This window comes from Lampris incognitus, chromosome 1 (genome assembly GCF_029633865.1).
Source record: "Lampris incognitus isolate fLamInc1 chromosome 1, fLamInc1.hap2, whole genome shotgun sequence".
In the NCBI taxonomy this organism is placed as follows: Eukaryota; Metazoa; Chordata; class Actinopteri; order Lampriformes; family Lampridae; genus Lampris; species Lampris incognitus.
Genome location: NC_079211.1, coordinates 76,957,401 through 76,974,078, shown reverse-complemented (window position 1 = coordinate 76,974,078; position 16,678 = coordinate 76,957,401).

Sequence of the window (16,678 nt, the reverse complement as noted above, 5' to 3'; positions counted from 1 at the left end):
GGCATCAGATGAAACAGGAACTGTGTTATGTCTCGGGCATCAGATGAAAAAGGAACTGAGTTGTTTCGAGGGCGTCAGATGAAACAGGAACTGTGTTGTGTCCCGGGCGTCAGATGAAAAAGGAACTGTGTTGTTTCGAGGGCGTCAGATGAAACAGGAACTGTGTTGTGTCTCGGGCGTCAGATGAAACAGGAACTGTGTTGTGTCTCGGGCGTCAGATGAAACAGGAACTGTGTTGTTTCGCGGGCGTCAGATGAAACAGGAACTGTTTTGTGTCTCGGGCGTCAGATGAAACAGGAACTGTGTTGTGTCTCGGGCGTCAGATGAAACAGGAACTGTGTTGTGTCTCGGGCGTCAGATGAAACAGGAACTGTGTTGTTTCGCGGGCGTCAGATGAAACAGGAACTGTGTTGTGTCTCGGGCGTCAGATGAAACAGGAACTGTGTTGTTTCGAGGGCGTCAGATGAAACAGGAACTGTGTTGTGTCTCGGGCGTCAGATGAAACAGGAACTGTGTTGTTTCGCGGGCGTCAGATGAAACAGGAACTGTATTGTGTCTCGGGCGTCAGATGAAACAGGAACTGTGTTGTTTCGTGGGCGTCAGATGAAACAGGAACTGTGTTGTGTCTCGGGCGTCAGATGAAAAAGGAACTGTGTTGTTTCGCGGGCGTCAGATGAAACAGGAACTGTGTTGTGTCTCGGGCATCAGATGAAACAGGAACTGTGTTATGTCTCGGGCATCAGATGAAAAAGGAACTGAGTTGTTTCGCGGGCGTCAGATGAAACAGGAACTGTGTTGTGTCTCGGGCGTCAGATGAAACAGGAACTGTGTTGTTTCGCGGGCGTCAGATGAAACAGGAACTGTGTTGTTTCGCGGGCGTCAAATGAAACAGAAACTGTGTTGTGTCTCGGGCGTCAGATGAAACAGGAACTGTGTTTTTTCGCGGGCGTCAGATGAAACAGGAACTGTGTTGTGTCTCGGGCGTCAGATGAAACAGGAACTGTGTTGTGTCTCGGGCATCAGATGAAACAGGAACTGTGTTGTGTCTCGGGCATCAGATGAAACAGGAACTGTGTTGTTTCGCGGGCGTCAGATGAAACAGGAACTGTATTGTGTCTCGGGCGTCAGATGAAACAGGAACTGTGTTGTTTCGTGGGCGTCAGATGAAACAGGAACTGTGTTGTGTCTCGGGCGTCAGATGAAAAAGGAACTGTGTTGTTTCGCGGGCGTCAGATGAAACAGGAACTGTGTTGTGTCTCGGGCATCAGATGAAACAGGAACTGTGTTATGTCTCGGGCATCAGATGAAAAAGGAACTGAGTTGTTTCGAGGGCGTCAGATGAAACAGGAACTGTGTTGTGTCCCGGGCGTCAGATGAAAAAGGAACTGTGTTGTTTCGAGGGCGTCAGATGAAACAGGAACTGTGTTGTGTCTCGGGCGTCAGATGAAACAGGAACTGTGTTGTGTCTCGGGCGTCAGATGAAACAGGAACTGTGTTGTTTCGCGGGCGTCAGATGAAACAGGAACTGTTTTGTGTCTCGGGCGTCAGATGAAACAGGAACTGTGTTGTTTCGCGGGCGTCAGATGAAACAGGAACTGTTTTGTGTCTCGGGCGTCAGATGAAACAGGAACTGTGTTGTTTAGCGGGCGTCAGATGAAACAGGAACTGTGTTGTGTCTCGGGCGTCAGATGAAACAGGAACTGTGTTGTGTCTCGGGCGTCAGATGAAACAGGAACTGTGTTTTTTCGCGGGCGTCAGATGAAACAGGAACTGTGTTGTGTCTCGGGCGTCAGATGAAACAGGAACTGTGTTGTTTAGCGGGCGTCAGATGAAACAGGAACTGTTTTGTGTCTCGGGCGTCAGATGAAACAGGAACTGTGTTGTGTCTCGGGCATCAGATGAAACAGGAACTGTGTTGTGTCTCGGGCATCAGATGAAACAGGAACTGTGTTGTTTCGCGGGCGTCAGATGAAACAGGAACTGTATTGTGTCTCGGGCGTCAGATGAAACAGGAACTGTGTTGTTTAGCGGGCGTCAGATGAAACAGGAACTGTGTTTTGTCTCGGGCGTCAGATGAAAAAGGAACTGTGTTGTTTCGCGGGCGTCAGATGAAACAGGAACTGTGTTGTGTCTCGGGCATCAGATGAAACAGGAACTGTGTTATGTCTCGGGCATCAGATGAAACAGGAACTGTGTTGTTTCGCGGGCGTCAGATGAAACAGGAACTGTGTTGTGTCTCGGGCGTCAGATGAAACAGGAAGTGTGTTGTTTCGCGGGCGTCAGATGAAACAGGAACTGTGTTGTGTCTCGGGCGTCAGATGAAACAGGAACTGTGTTGTGTCTCGGGCGTCAGATGAAACAGGAATTGTGTTGTTTCGCGGGCGTCAGATGAAACAGGAACTGTTTTGTGTCTCGGGCGTCAGATGAAACAGGAACTGTGTTGTGTCTCGGGCGTCAGATGAAACAGGAACTGTGTTGTGTCTCGGGCGTCAGATGAAACAGGAACTGTGTTGTTTCGCGGGCGTCAGATGAAACAGGAACTGTGTTGTGTCTCGGGCGTCAGATGAAACAGGAACTGTGTTGTTTCGAGGGCGTCAGATGAAACAGGAACTGTGTTGTGTCTCGGGCGTCAGATGAAACAGGAACTGTGTTGTTTCGCGGGCGTCAGATGAAACAGGAACTGTATTGTGTCTCGGGCTTCAGATGAAACAGGAACTGTGTTGTTTCGTGGGCGTCAGATGAAACAGGAACTGTGTTGTGTCTCGGGCGTCAGATGAAAAAGGAACTGTGTTGTTTCGCGGGCGTCAGATGAAACAGGAACTGTGTTGTGTCTCGGCCATCAGATGAAACAGGAACTGTGTTATGTCTCGGGCATCAGATGAAAAAGGAACTGAGTTGTTTCGAGGGCGTCAGATGAAACAGGAACTGTGTTGTGTCTCGGGCGTCAGATGAAAAAGGAACTGTGTTGTTTCGAGGGCGTCAGATGAAACAGGAACTGTGTTGTGTCTCGGGCGTCAGATGAAACAGGAACTGTGTTGTGTCTCGGGCGTCAGATGAAACAGGAACTGTGTTGTTTCGCGGGCGTCAGATGAAACAGGAACTGTTTTGTGTCTCGGGCGTCAGATGAAACAGGAACTGTGTTGTTTCGCGGGCGTCAGATGAAACAGGAACTGTTTTGTGTCTCGGGCGTCAGATGAAACAGGAACTGTGTTGTTTAGCGGGCGTCAGATGAAACAGGAACTGTGTTGTGTCTCGGGCGTCAGATGAAACAGGAACTGTGTTGTTTCGCGGGCATCAGATGAAACAGGAACTGTGTTGTGTCTCGGGCATCAGATGAAACAGGAACTGTGTTGTTTCGCGGGCGTCAGATGAAACAGGAACTGTGTTGTGTCTCGGGCGTCAGATGAAACAGGAACTGTGTTTTTTCGCGGGCGTCAGATGAAACAGGAACTGTGTTGTGTCTCGGGCGTCAGATGAAACAGGAACTGTGTTGTGTCTCGGGCATCAGATGAAACAGGAACTGTGTTGTGTCTCGGGCATCAGATGAAACAGGAACTGTGTTGTTTCGCGGTTGTCAGATGAAACAGGAACTGTGTTTTTTCGCGGGCGTCAGATGAAAAAGGAACTGTGTTGTGTCTCGGTCATCAGATGAAACAGGAACTGTGTTGTGTCTCGGGCATCAGATGAAACAGGAACTGTGTTGTTTCGCGGGCGTCAGATGAAACAGGAACTGTGTTGTGTCTCGGGCGTCAGATGAAACAGGAACTGTGTTGTTTCGCGGGCGTCAGATGAAACAGGAACTGTGTTGTGTCTCGGGCGTCAGATGAAACAGGAACTGTGTTGTTTCGAGGGCGTCAGATGAAACAGGAACTGTGTTGTGTCTCGGGCGTCAGATGAAACAGGAACTGTGTTGTTTCGCGGGCGTCAGATGAAACAGGAACTGTATTGTGTCTCGGGCGTCAGATGAAACAGGAACTGTGTTGTTTCGTGGGCGTCAGAGGAAACAGGAACTGTGTTGTGTCTCGGGCGTCAGATGAAAAAGGAATTGTGTTGTTTCGTGGGCGTCAGATGAAACAGGAACTGTGTTGTGTCTCGGGCATCAGATGAAACAGGAACTGTGTTATGTCTCGAGCATCAAATGAAAAAGGAACTGTGTTGTTTCGAGGGCGTCAGATGAAACAGGAACTGTGTTGTGTCTCGGGCGTCAGATGAAAAAGGAACTGTGTTGTTTCGAGGGCGTCAGATGAAACAGGAACTGTGTTGTGTCTCGGGCGTCAGATGAAACAGGAACTGTGTTGTGTCTCGGGCGTCAGATGAAACAGGAACTGTGTTGTTTCGCGGGCGTCAGATGAAACAGGAACTGTGTTGTGTCTCGGACGTCAGATGAAACAGGAACTGTGTTGTTTCGCGGGCGTCAGATGAAACAGGAACTGTTTTGTGTCTCGGGCGTCAGATGAAACAGGAACTGTGTTGTTTAGCGGGCGTCAGATGAAACAGGAACTGTGTTGTGTCTCGGGCGTCAGATGAAACAGGAACTGTGTTGTTTCGCGGGCATCTGATGAAACAGGAACTGTGTTGTGTCTCGGCTGTCAGATGAAACAGGAACTGTGTTGTTTCGCGGGCATCAGATGAAACAGGAACTGTGTTGTGTCTCGGGCGTCAGATGAAACAGGAACTGTGTTTTTTCGCGGGCGTCAGATGAAACAGGAACTGTGTTGTGTCTCGGGCGTCAGATGAAACAGGAACTGTGTTGTTTAGCGGGCGTCAGATGAAACAGGAACTGTTTTGTGTCTCGGGCGTCAGATGAAACAGGAACTGTGTTGTGTCTCGGGCATCAGATGAAACAGGAACTGTGTTGTGTCTCGGGCATCAGATGAAACAGGAACTGTGTTGTTTCGCGGGCGTCAGATGAAACAGGAACTGTGTTGTGTCTCGGGCGTCAGATGAAACAGGAAATGTGTTGTTTCGTGGGCGTCAGATGAAACAGGAACTGTGTTGTGTCTCGGGCGTCAGATGAAAAAGGAACTGTGTTGTTTCGCGGGCGTCAGATGAAACAGGAACTGTGTTGTGTCTCGGGCATCAGATGAAACAGGAACTGTGTTATGTCTCGGGCATCAGATGAAACAGGAACTGTGTTGTTTCGCGGGCGTCAGATGAAACAGGAACTGTGTTGTGTCTCGGGCGTCAGATGAAACAGGAAGTGTGTTGTTTCGCGGGCGTCAGATGAAACAGGAACTGTGTTGTGTCTCGGGCGTCAGATGAAACAGGAACTGTGTTGTGTCTCGGGCGTCAGATGAAACAGGAACTGTGTTGTTTCGCGGGCGTCAGATGAAACAGGAACTGTATTGTGTCTCGGGCGTCAGATGAAAAAGGAACTGTGTTGTTTCGCGGGCGTCAGATGAAACAGGAACTGTGTTGTGTCTCGGGCATCAGATGAAACAGGAACTGTGTTATGTCTCGGGCATCAGATGAAAAAGGAACTGAGTTGTTTCGCGGGCGTCAGATGAAACAGGAACTGTGTTGTGTCTCGGGCGTCAGATGAAACAGGAACTGTGTTGTTTCGCGGGCGTCAGATGAAACAGGAACTGTGTTGTTTCGCGGGCGTCAAATGAAACAGAAACTGTGTTGTGTCTCGGGCGTCAGATGAAACAGGAACTGTGTTTTTTCGCGGGCGTCAGATGAAACAGGAATTGTGTTGTGTCTCGGGCGTCAGATGAAACAGGAACTATGTTGTGTCTCGGGCATCAGATGAAACAGGAACTGTGTTGTGTCTCGGGCATCAGATGAAACAGGAACTGTGTTGTTTCGCGGGCGTCAGATGAAACAGGAACTGTGTTTTTTCGCGGGCGTCAGATGAAAAAGGAACTGTGTTTTGTCTCGGTCATCAGATGAAACAGGAACTGTGTTGTGTCTCGGGCATCAGATGAAACAGGAACTGTGTTGTTTCGCGGGCGTCAGATGAAACAGGAACTGTGTTGTGTCTCGGGCGTCAGATGAAACAGGAACTGTGTTGTTTCGCGGGCGTCAGATGAAACAGGAACTGTGCTGTGTCTCGGGCGTCAGATGAAACAGGAACTGTGTTGTTTCGAGGGCGTCAGATGAAACAGGAACTGTGTTGTGTCTCGGGCGTCAGATGAAACAGGAACTGTGTTGTTTCGCGGGCGTCAGATGAAACAGGAACTGTATTGTGTCTCGGGCGTCAGATGAAACAGGAACTGTGTTGTTTCGTGGGCGTCAGATGAAACAGGAACTGTGTTGTGTCTCGGGCGTCAGATGAAAAAGGAACTGTGTTGTTTCGCGGGCGTCAGATGAAACAGGAACTGTGTGGTGTCTCGGGCATCAGATGAAACAGGAACTGTGTTATGTCTCGGGCATCAGATGAAAAAGGAACTGTGTTGTTTCGAGGGCGTCAGATGAAACAGGAACTGTGTTGTGTCTCGGGCGTCAGATGAAAAAGGAACTGTTATGTTTCGAGGGCGTCAGATGAAACAGGAACTGTGTTGTGTCTCGGGCGTCAGATGAAACAGGAACTGTGTTGTTTAGCGGGCGTCAGCTGAAACAGGAACTGTTTTGTGTCTCGGGCGTCAGATGAAACAGGAACTGTGTTGTGTCTCGGGCATCAGATGAAACAGGAACTGTGTTGTGTCTCGGGCATCAGATGAAACAGGAACTGTGTTGTTTCCCGGGCGTCAGATGAAACAGGAACTGTGTTGTGTCTCGGGCGTCAGATGAAACAGGAACTGTGTTGTTTAGCGGGCGTCAGATGAAACAGGAACTGTGTTGTGTCTCGGGCATCAGATGAAACAGGAACTGTGTTGTTTCGCGGGCGTCAGATGAAACAGGAACTGTGTTGTGTCTCGGGCGTCAGATGAAACAGGAACTGTGTTGTTTAGCGGGCGTCAGATGAAACAGGAACTGTGTTGTGTCTCGGGCGTCAGATAAAACAGGAACTGTGTTGTTTCGCGGGCGTCAGATGAAACAGGAACTGTGTTGTGTCTCGGTCATCAGATGAAACAGGAACTGTGTTGTGTCTCGGGCATCAGATGAAACAGGAACTGTGTTGTTTCGCGGGCGTCAGATGAAACAGGAACTGTGTTGTGTCTCGGGCGTCAGATGAAACAGGAACTGTGTTGTTTCGCGGGCGTCAGATGAAACAGGAACTGTGTTGTGTCTCGGGCGACAGATGAAACAAGGAACTGTGTTGTTTCGAGGGCGTCAGATGAAACAGGAACTGTGTTGTGTCTCGGGCGTCAGATGAAACAGGAACTGTGTTGTTTCGCGGGCGTCAGATGAAACAGGAACTGTATTGTGTCTCGGGCGTCAGATGAAACAGGAACTGTGTTGTTTCGTGGGCGTCAGATGAAACAGGAACTGTGTTGTGTCTCGGGCGTCAGATGAAAAAGGAACTGTGTTGTTTCGCTGGCGTCAGGTGAAACAGGAACTGTGTTGTGTCTCGGGCATCAGATGAAACAGGAACTGTGTTATGTCTCGGGCATCAGATGAAACAGGAACTGTGTTGTTTCGCGGGCGTCAGATGAAACAGGAACTGTGTTGTGTCTCGGGCGTCAGATGAAACAGGAACTGTGTTGTTTCGCGGGCATCAGATGAAACAGGAACTGTGTTGTGTCTCGGGCGTCAGATGAAACAGGAACTGTGTTGTGTCTCGGGCATCAGATGAAACAGGAACTGTGTTGTGTCTCGGGCATCAGATGAAACAGGAACTGTGTTGTTTCGCGGGCGTCAGATGAAACAGGAACTGTGTTTTTTCGCGGGCGTCAGATGAAAAAGGAACTGTGTTGTGTCTCGGTCATCAGATGAAACAGGAACTGTGTTGTGTCTCGGGCATCAGATGAAACAGGAACTGTGTTGTTTCGCGGGCGTCAGATGAAACAGGAACTGTGTTGTGTCTCGGGCGTCAGATGAAACAGGAACTGTGTTGTTTCGCGGGCGTCAGATGAAACAGGAACTGTGTTGTGTCTCGGGCGTCAGATGAAACAGGAACTGTGTTGTTTCGAGGGCGTCAGATGAAACAGGAACTGTGTTGTGTCTCGGGCGTCAGATGAAACAGGAACTGTGTTGTTTCGCGGGCGTCAGATGAAACAGGAACTGTATTGTGTCTCGGGCGTCAGATGAAACAGGAACTGTGTTGTTTCGTGGGCGTCAGAGGAAACAGGAACTGTGTTGTGTCTCGGGCGTCAGATGAAAAAGGAATTGTGTTGTTTCGTGGGCGTCAGATGAAACAGGAACTGTGTTGTGTCTCGGGCATCAGATGAAACAGGAACTGTGTTATGTCTCGAGCATCAAATGAAAAAGGAACTGTGTTGTTTCGAGGGCGTCAGATGAAACAGGAACTGTGTTGTGTCTCGGGCGTCAGATGAAAAAGGAACTGTGTTGTTTCGAGGGCGTCAGATGAAACAGGAACTGTGTTGTGTCTCGGGCGTCAGATGAAACAGGAACTGTGTTGTGTCTCGGGCGTCAGATGAAACAGGAACTGTGTTGTTTCGCGGGCGTCAGATGAAACAGGAACTGTGTTGTGTCTCGGACGTCAGATGAAACAGGAACTGTGTTGTTTCGCGGGCGTCAGATGAAACAGGAACTGTTTTGTGTCTCGGGCGTCAGATGAAACAGGAACTGTGTTGTTTAGCGGGCGTCAGATGAAACAGGAACTGTGTTGTGTCTCGGGCGTCAGATGAAACAGGAACTGTGTTGTTTCGCGGGCATCTGATGAAACAGGAACTGTGTTGTGTCTCGGCTGTCAGATGAAACAGGAACTGTGTTGTTTCGCGGGCATCAGATGAAACAGGAACTGTGTTGTGTCTCGGGCGTCAGATGAAACAGGAACTGTGTTTTTTCGCGGGCGTCAGATGAAACAGGAACTGTGTTGTGTCTCGGGCGTCAGATGAAACAGGAACTGTGTTGTTTAGCGGGCGTCAGATGAAACAGGAACTGTTTTGTGTCTCGGGCGTCAGATGAAACAGGAACTGTGTTGTGTCTCGGGCATCAGATGAAACAGGAACTGTGTTGTGTCTCGGGCATCAGATGAAACAGGAACTGTGTTGTTTCGCGGGCGTCAGATGAAACAGGAACTGTGTTGTGTCTCGGGCGTCAGATGAAACAGGAAATGTGTTGTTTCGTGGGCGTCAGATGAAACAGGAACTGTGTTGTGTCTCGGGCGTCAGATGAAAAAGGAACTGTGTTGTTTCGCGGGCGTCAGATGAAACAGGAACTGTGTTGTGTCTCGGGCATCAGATGAAACAGGAACTGTGTTATGTCTCGGGCATCAGATGAAACAGGAACTGTGTTGTTTCGCGGGCGTCAGATGAAACAGGAACTGTGTTGTGTCTCGGGCGTCAGATGAAACAGGAAGTGTGTTGTTTCGCGGGCGTCAGATGAAACAGGAACTGTGTTGTGTCTCGGGCGTCAGATGAAACAGGAACTGTGTTGTGTCTCGGGCGTCAGATGAAACAGGAACTGTGTTGTTTCGCGGGCGTCAGATGAAACAGGAACTGTATTGTGTCTCGGGCGTCAGATGAAAAAGGAACTGTGTTGTTTCGCGGGCGTCAGATGAAACAGGAACTGTGTTGTGTCTCGGGCATCAGATGAAACAGGAACTGTGTTATGTCTCGGGCATCAGATGAAAAAGGAACTGAGTTGTTTCGCGGGCGTCAGATGAAACAGGAACTGTGTTGTGTCTCGGGCGTCAGATGAAACAGGAACTGTGTTGTTTCGCGGGCGTCAGATGAAACAGGAACTGTGTTGTTTCGCGGGCGTCAAATGAAACAGAAACTGTGTTGTGTCTCGGGCGTCAGATGAAACAGGAACTGTGTTTTTTCGCGGGCGTCAGATGAAACAGGAATTGTGTTGTGTCTCGGGCGTCAGATGAAACAGGAACTGTGTTGTGTCTCGGGCATCAGATGAAACAGGAACTGTGTTGTGTCTCGGGCATCAGATGAAACAGGAACTGTGTTGTTTCGCGGGCGTCAGATGAAACAGGAACTGTGTTTTTTCGCGGGCGTCAGATGAAAAAGGAACTGTGTTGTGTCTCGGTCATCAGATGAAACAGGAACTGTGTTGTGTCTCGGGCATCAGATGAAACAGGAACTGTGTTGTTTCGCGGGCGTCAGATGAAACAGGAACTGTGTTGTGTCTCGGGCGTCAGATGAAACAGGAACTGTGTTGTTTCGCGGGCGTCAGATGAAACAGGAACTGTGCTGTGTCTCGGGCGTCAGATGAAACAGGAACTGTGTTGTTTCGAGGGCGTCAGATGAAACAGGAACTGTGTTGTGTCTCGGGCGTCAGATGAAACAGGAACTGTGTTGTTTCGCGGGCGTCAGATGAAACAGGAACTGTATTGTGTCTCGGGCGTCAGATGAAACAGGAACTGTGTTGTTTCGTGGGCGTCAGATGAAACAGGAACTGTGTTGTGTCTCGGGCGTCAGATGAAAAAGGAACTGTGTTGTTTCGCGGGCGTCAGATGAAACAGGAACTGTGTGGTGTCTCGGGCATCAGATGAAACAGGAACTGTGTTATGTCTCGGGCATCAGATGAAAAAGGAACTGTGTTGTTTCGAGGGCGTCAGATGAAACAGGAACTGTGTTGTGTCTCGGGCGTCAGATGAAAAAGGAACTGTTATGTTTCGAGGGCGTCAGATGAAACAGGAACTGTGTTGTGTCTCGGGCGTCAGATGAAACAGGAACTGTGTTGTTTAGCGGGCGTCAGCTGAAACAGGAACTGTTTTGTGTCTCGGGCGTCAGATGAAACAGGAACTGTGTTGTGTCTCGGGCATCAGATGAAACAGGAACTGTGTTGTGTCTCGGGCATCAGATGAAACAGGAACTGTGTTGTTTCCCGGGCGTCAGATGAAACAGGAACTGTGTTGTGTCTCGGGCGTCAGATGAAACAGGAACTGTGTTGTTTAGCGGGCGTCAGATGAAACAGGAACTGTGTTGTGTCTCGGGCATCAGATGAAACAGGAACTGTGTTGTTTCGCGGGCGTCAGATGAAACAGGAACTGTGTTGTGTCTCGGGCGTCAGATGAAACAGGAACTGTGTTGTTTAGCGGGCGTCAGATGAAACAGGAACTGTGTTGTGTCTCGGGCGTCAGATAAAACAGGAACTGTGTTGTTTCGCGGGCGTCAGATGAAACAGGAACTGTGTTGTGTCTCGGTCATCAGATGAAACAGGAACTGTGTTGTGTCTCGGGCATCAGATGAAACAGGAACTGTGTTGTTTCGCGGGCGTCAGATGAAACAGGAACTGTGTTGTGTCTCGGGCGTCAGATGAAACAGGAACTGTGTTGTTTCGCGGGCGTCAGATGAAACAGGAAGTGTGTTGTTTCTCGGGCGACAGATGAAACAAGGAACTGTGTTGTTTCGAGGGCGTCAGATGAAACAGGAACTGTGTTGTGTCTCGGGCGTCAGATGAAACAGGAACTGTGTTGTTTCGCGGGCGTCAGATGAAACAGGAACTGTATTGTGTCTCGGGCGTCAGATGAAACAGGAACTGTGTTGTTTCGTGGGCGTCAGATGAAACAGGAACTGTGTTGTGTCTCGGGCGTCAGATGAAAAAGGAACTGTGTTGTTTCGCTGGCGTCAGGTGAAACAGGAACTGTGTTGTGTCTCGGGCATCAGATGAAACAGGAACTGTGTTATGTCTCGGGCATCAGATGAAACAGGAACTGTGTTGTTTCGCGGGCGTCAGATGAAACAGGAACTGTGTTGTGTCTCGGGCGTCAGATGAAACAGGAACTGTGTTGTTTCGCGGGCGTCAGATGAAACAGGAACTGTGTTGTGTCTCGGGCGTCAGATGAAACAGGAACTGTGTTGTTTAGCGGGCGTCAGATGAAACAGGAACTGTGTTGTGTCTCGGGCGTCAGATGAAACAGGAACTGTGTTGTTTCGCGGGCGTCAGATGAAACAGGAACTGTGTTGTGTCTCGGGCGTCAGATGAAAAAGAAACTGTGTTGTTTCGCGGGCGTCAGATGAAACAGGAACTGTGTTGTGTCTCGGGCATCAGATGAAACAGGAACTGTGTTATGTCTCGGGCATCAGATGAAACAGGAACTGTGTTGTTTCGCGGGCGTCAGATGAAACAGGAACTGTGTTGTGTCTCGGGCGTCAGATGAAACAGGAACTGTGTTGTTTCGCGGGCGTCAGATGAAACAGGATCTGTGTTGTTTCGCGGGCGTCAAATGAAACAGAAACTGTGTTGTGTCTCGGGCGTCAGATGAAACAGGAACTGTGTTTTTTCGCGGGCGTCAGATGAAACAGGAACTGTGTTGTGTCTCGGGCGTCAGATGAAACAGGAACTGTGTTGTGTCTCGGGCATCAGATGAAACAGGAACTGTGTTGTTTCGCGGGCGTCAGATGAAACAGGAACTGTGTTTTTTCGCGGGCGTCAGATGAAAAAGGAACTGTGTTGTGTCTCGGTCATCAGATGAAACAGGAACTGTGTTGTGTCTCGGGCATCAGATGAAACAGGAACTGTGTTGTTTCGCGAGCGTCAGATGAAACAGGAACTGTGTTGTGTCTCGGGCGTCAGATGAAACAGGAACTGTGTTGTTTCGCGGGCGTCAGATGAAACAGGAACTGTGCTGTGTCACGGGCGTCAGATGAAACAGGAACTGTGTTGTTTCGAGGGCGTCAGATGAAACAGGAACTGTGTTGTGTCTCGGGCGTCAGATGAAACAGGAACTGTGTTGTGTCTCGGGCGTCAGATGAAACAGGAACTGTGTTGTGTCTCGGGCGTCAGATGAAACAGGAACTGTGTTGTTTAGCGGGCGTCAGATGAAACAGGAACTGTTTTGTGTCTCGGGCGTCAGATGAAACAGGAACTGTGTTGTGTCTCGGGCGTCAGATGAAACAGGAACTGTGTTGTGTCTCGGGCGTCAGATGAAACAGGAACTGTGTTGTTTAGCGGGCGTCAGCTGAAACAGGAACTGTTTTGTGTCTCGGGCGTCAGATGAAACAGGAACTGTGTTGTGTCTCGGGCATCAGATGAAACAGGAACTGTGTTGTGTCTCGGGCATCAGATGAAACAGGAACTGTGTTGTTTCCCGGGCGTCAGATGAAACAGGAACTGTGTTGTGTCTCGGGCGTCAGATGAAACAGGAACTGTGTTGTTTAGCGGGCGTCAGATGAAACAGGAACTGTGTTGTGTCTCGGGCATCAGATGAAACAGGAACTGTGTTGTTTCGCGGGCGTCAGATGAAACAGGAACTGTGTTGTGTCTCGGGCGTCAGATGAAACAGGAACTGTGTTGTTTAGCGGGCGTCAGATGAAACAGGAACTGTGTTGTGTCTCGGGCGTCAGATAAAACAGGAACTGTGTTGTTTCGCGGGCGTCAGATGAAACAGGAACTGTGTTGTGTCTCGGTCATCAGATGAAACAGGAACTGTGTTGTGTCTCGGGCATCAGATGAAACAGGAACTGTGTTGTTTCGCGGGCGTCAGATGAAACAGGAACTGTGTTGTGTCTCGGGCGTCAGATGAAACAGGAACTGTGTTGTTTCGCGGGCGTCAGATGAAACAGGAACTGTGTTGTGTCTCGGGCGACAGATGAAACAAGGAACTGTGTTGTTTCGAGGGCGTCAGATGAAACAGGAACTGTGTTGTGTCTCGGGCGTCAGATGAAACAGGAACTGTGTTGTTTCGCGGGCGTCAGATGAAACAGGAACTGTATTGTGTCTCGGGCGTCAGATGAAACAGGAACTGTGTTGTTTCGTGGGCGTCAGATGAAACAGGAACTGTGTTGTGTCTCGGGCGTCAGATGAAAAAGGAACTGTGTTGTTTCGCTGGCGTCAGGTGAAACAGGAACTGTGTTGTGTCTCGGGCATCAGATGAAACAGGAACTGTGTTATGTCTCGGGCATCAGATGAAACAGGAACTGTGTTGTTTCGCGGGCGTCAGATGAAAGAGGAACTGTGTTGTGTCTCGGGCGTCAGATGAAACAGGAACTGTGTTGTTTCGCGGGCGTCAGATGAAACAGGAACTGTGTTGTGTCTCGGGCATCAGATGAAACAGGAACTGTGTTGTTTAGCGGGCGTCAGATGAAACAGGAACTGTGTTGTGTCTCGGGCGTCAGATGAAACAGGAACTGTGTTGTTTCGCGGGCGTCAGATGAAACAGGAACTGTGTTGTGTCTCGGGCGTCAGATGAAAAAGAAACTGTGTTGTTTCGCGGGCGTCAGATGAAACAGGAACTGTGTTGTGTCTCGGGCATCAGATGAAACAGGAACTGTGTTATGTCTCGGGCATCAGATGAAACAGGAACTGTGTTGTTTCGCGGGCGTCAGATGAAACAGGAACTGTGTTGTGTCTCGGGCGTCAGATGAAACAGGAACTGTGTTGTTTCGCGGGCGTCAGATGAAACAGGATCTGTGTTGTTTCGCGGGCGTCAAATGAAACAGAAACTGTGTTGTGTCTCGGGCGTCAGATGAAACAGGAACTGTGTTTTTTCGCGGGCGTCAGATGAAACAGGAACTGTGTTGTGTCTCGGGCGTCAGATGAAACAGGAACTGTGTTGTGTCTCGGGCATCAGATGAAACAGGAACTGTGTTGTGTCTCGGGCATCAGATGAAACAGGAACTGTGTTGTTTCGCGGGCGTCAGATGAAACAGGAACTGTGTTTTTTCGCGGGCGTCAGATGAAAAAGGAACTGTGTTGTGTCTCGGTCATCAGATGAAACAGGAACTGTGTTGTGTCTCGGGCATCAGATGAAACAGGAACTGTGTTGTTTCGCGGGCGTCAGATGAAACAGGAACTGTGTTGTGTCTCGGGCGTCAGATGAAACAGGAACTGTGTTGTTTCGCGGGCGTCAGATGAAACAGGAACTGTGCTGTGTCTCGGGCGTCAGATGAAACAGGAACTGTGTTGTTTCGAGGGCGTCAGATGAAACAGGAACTGTGTTGTGTCTCGGGCGTCAGATGAAACAGGAACTGTGTTGTGTCTCGGGCGTCAGATGAAACAGGAACTGTGTTGTTTAGCGGGCGTCAGATGAAACAGGAACTGTTTTGTGTCTCGGGCGTCAGATGAAACAGGAACTGTGTTGTGTCTCGGGCATCAGATGAAACAGGAACTGTGTTGTGTCTCGGGCATCAGATGAAACAGGAACTGTGTTGTTTCGCGGGCGTCAGATGAAACAGGAACTGTGTTGTGTCTCGGGCGTCAGATGAAACAGGAACTGTTTTGTGTCTCGGGCGTCAGATGAAACAGGAACTGTGTTGTGTCTCGGGCGTCAGATGAAACAGGAACTGTGTTGTTTCGCGGGCGTCAGATGAAACAGGAACTGTGTTGTGTCTCGGGCGTCAGATGAAACAGGAACTGTGTTGTTTCGAGGGCGTCAGATGAAACAGGAACTGTGTTGTGTCTCGGGCGTCAGATGAAACAGGAACTGTGTTGTTTCGCGGGCGTCAGATGAAACAGAAACTGTATTGTGTCTCGGGCGTCAGATGAAACAGGAACTGTGTTGTTTCGTGGGCGTCAGATGAAACAGGAACTGTGTTGTGTCTCGGGCGTCAGATGAAAAAGGAACTGTGTTGTTTCGCGGGCGTCAGATGAAACAGGAACTGTGTTGTGTCTCGGGCATCAGATGAAACAGGAACTGTGTTATGTCTCGGGCATCAGATGAAAAAGGAACTGAGTTGTTTCGAGGGCGTCAGATGAAACAGGAACTGTGTTGTGTCCCGGGCGTCAGATGAAAAAGGAACTGTGTTGTTTCGAGGGCGTCAGATGAAACAGGAACTGTGTTGTGTCTCGGGCGTCAGATGAAACAGGAACTGTGTTGTGTCTCGGGCGTCAGATGAAACAGGAACTGTGTTGTTTCGCGGGCGTCAGATGAAACAGGAACTGTTTTGTGTCTCGGGCGTCAGATGAAACAGGAACTGTGTTGTGTCTCGGGCGTCAGATGAAACAGGAACTGTGTTGTGTCTCGGGCGTCAGATGAAACAGGAACTGTGTTGTTTCGCGGGCGTCAGATGAAACAGGAACTGTATTATGTCTCGGGCGTCAGATGAAACAGGAACTGTGTTGTTTCGAGGGCGTCAGATGAAACAGGAACTGTGTTGTGTCTCGGGCGTCAGATGAAACAGGAACTGTGTTGTTTCGCGGGCGTCAGATGAAACTGGAACTGTATTGTGTCTCGGGCGTCAGATGAAACAGGAACTGTGTTGTTTCGTGGGCGTCAGATGAAACAGGAACTGTGTTGTGTCTCGGGCGTCAGATGAAAAAGGAACTGTGTTGTTTCGCGGGCGTCAGATGAAACAGGAACTGTGTTGTGTCTCGGGCATCAGATGAAACAGGAACTGTGTTATGTCTCGGGCATCAGATGAAAAAGGAACTGAGTTGTTTCGCGGGCGTCAGATGAAACAGGAACTGTGTTGTGTCTCGGGCGTCAGATGAAACAGGAACTGTGTTTTTTCGCGGGCGTCAGATGAAAAAGGAACTGTGTTGTGTCTCGGTCATCAGATGAAACAGGAACTGTGTTGTGTCTCGGGCATCAGATGAAACAGGAACTGTGTTGTTTCGCGGGCGTCAGATGAAACAGGAACTGTGTTGTGTCTCGGGCGTCAGATGAAACAGGAACTGTGTTGTTTCGCGGGCGTCAGATGAAACAGGAACTGTGCTGTGTCTCGGGCGTCAGATGAAACAGGAACTGTGTTGTTTCGAGGGCGTCAGATGAAAC